Below are 2,908 nucleotides of genomic sequence, written 5' to 3'. Positions count from 1 at the left end.
AATAGATGAACCCTATTCATATGGAACAAGCCCTCAGGGAACATTGACTTGACATTTAAGCTTCCAAAAAATATGGTGTTCACCCGATCGAAGTAACAGAAGGCAATGGGAAGTACAGACAGAGGAGATTAGTTATTAGAAAAATGAATATCGATATCTTTATGTAAACTAGTCTTTAATGGGACAAATTACTAATTGTTTTATATGCTGCGTATATAATTTTCCAGCTCAGTAATAATATCTCGTAATGTTATCTCATTCCAACGACTTTCACCATAAAATAATGATGTACATAGACAGGGAAAATCTGTGCTAGCAAGGTGTATGCAGCAATGAAAAAATAATTGAGTAAATGTTTTTAGAAATATCTATACACATAAAATGAATTAAAATGAGAATAATATTTTTAGAGAATCGCATTTAAAGAAGAAATTCTAAGTGAAAATAAATTAATAATTCCAAATCTCTTGGAACCACCATAGTCCCACGAACCACAAAAAAAGATAAATAAATCGTTACACAAATAAAAAAAAAAAAAAAAACTATATATTTACAGATGCACGAATAAATACAGAGACACGATTGCGAATTGTGGGATGTTAATAAATTCCTTTGAAGTGAGAATTAAAATGGATGGATGAAGTTTTTCTTGTTAAAGGAAACTGTCGCTTTCACAATCAAGACTATTCAATTCATCCAACACTTGATGTTGCTCTATATTTTCTTGATTTAGATTTGGTATTTGGTGGCAGTTATTTAAACTTGTAATTCGTCAACGTCATCTAAAATCGGAACTATATGAATATACATTTATATATATATATATATATATATATATATATATATATATTATTATATTATATATATTGGCATAGCATTGCTGTAAATATGTACACACACACACACACACACACACACACACACACACATATATATATATATATATATATATATATATATATATATATATATATATATATATATATATATATGTATCTATATATATATGTAATCATATGGAGCGGGTATATACGTAGAATAAGGGTAATAATGCCAATAAAGAGCAGTTCCTACTTCAATAAGCGCTTTACCGTTTTTTCCTCCGGTCACATATAAAGTTATGTTTCTGAATCCTTATGCGTAATGTGTACTCACCGATTCCAAAGAGAATCGCGATCGTAAGGTATTTACTGATTTGCATATTAATCGGAATCTCTCTGTCTGTTGCGGACTTCCATGACAAGACGAGTCAGTTCGGACGACTTCATTCTGAAAACACAAGATACTTTCGCGCTCTCCGCATGTGCGAGAATTAAATCACATCCTGTGGGTTTCCTTAAAAGGACGAAGACATATCGCTTGATCCAAATAACTGTATATGGCGTTTCCTTAAATGTCGCACAGGAAAACTTCCAGGCAGCTAAAGTTCCACACAGCCTGGCACTGGAACGAGCCAGCGGAGGGAACCTTCTTCCTTGGCCGGCAGTTGGCGCTATACTGAGTGACCGAGCACCGCGCTATGTTCTCGGTAGGCGAGAGGATCAGGCAGTTGAAGGATAGATAGAGAGATAGATCGGCAGAAAGAGAGAGAGATGTCAGAACTACAGACCAGCTCAGCTATGTAACTATACAGCGGCCACATACATTAAATTCCACGTTAGATCCTCCTCTCTCTAATTGTAATTGATGCTGTAGACTTCACTAGCCGATGACGTTTAGGGTAAAACAGCGGTTTATTGATCTCAATGGCATCGCTATGTTCTTTCTGCAGATGTTTTTGTATTCGAGATCTTTTCAACAAGTTGAAGAAGCAGCGCTTTCCATTGTCTTAGGTTTGTTTATACTTGATTGTAATTGTTAAACCCTGTTATTTAGGCTGAGCATGAACACACGCGCGCGCAAACACACACACGCACACACACACACACACATATATAATATATATATATATATATATATATATATATATATATATATATATATATATATATATATATATATATATTTATATATGTGGGTATATATATATATATATATATATAAATATATATATATATATATATATATATATATATATATATATATATATATAGTCTGGTGTATTTAAGCTGAGTGTGAATACGCAAACGCAATATGCGTAAATACACACGTTTAAGTATGTATACATACACACACACACATATAAATATATATAATATATATATATATATATATATATATATATATATATATATATATATATATATTATAATAATATATTAATATAATTATACGTATGTATGTATTGATTATATTATATTATATTATATAAAATGTTACGAGCAGGTGCCTTCTTTACTTTGCAATCACATTTGTCATGTTAATCTTTTTTAATCTTTGCATTCAGATTTGAATGCAAACTGAAAAATTAAGCAAAGCTCATTAACACTGAATACTCCACGCTGTTATTCCCTCAGAATGAATGCGAGTCGAGGAGATGGATGATGCCATGACTCAAGAGTCTGTGTATCGTAGGAAGTCGAAGGCCGAGATGACTGTTGACCTGCGGATATCTGACGCCAGTTCTCTTCAAGAGGCCAAAAGGAGGACGGGATATGATTGTCAAACTTCTGACTCCATCCAATGTAGCACAATAATCATAAAATCATCTTATTGGAAAAGTGATGAATATCAGTGGACAACTTTTTCCTTCTTTTTTTATTTTTGTTTTTTGAAATTCTATTCTATTTACAAAATTCGTGTTCTTCATATACATTTAGACAGTGATGGTGGACTATTCCTAAGAATATCGTCAAGAATTAATAATATGAAAATCCGGAACAAGTTTTCCAGGAATTTGTTTATACTGGAAGGTAGATATTTTCTTACTAAGCATTTGTTAATTATGCATGTGTGAATACCCGATTAA

General features: G+C 32.0%; 1 pseudogene; it reads right to left on the bottom strand.

The window, feature by feature from the left end:
• The window catches only part of LOC135222084 (uncharacterized), a 107,494-nt pseudogene extending 106,020 nt beyond the window's left edge, over positions 1-1,474 (bottom strand).
• Positions 1,475-2,908: the final 1,434 nt, after the last annotated feature.

This window comes from Macrobrachium nipponense, chromosome 3 (assembly GCF_015104395.2).
Source record: "Macrobrachium nipponense isolate FS-2020 chromosome 3, ASM1510439v2, whole genome shotgun sequence".
Lineage (NCBI taxonomy): Eukaryota > Metazoa > Arthropoda > Malacostraca > Decapoda > Palaemonidae > Macrobrachium > Macrobrachium nipponense.
This window is presented reverse-complemented; position numbering and strand designations above follow the sequence as displayed.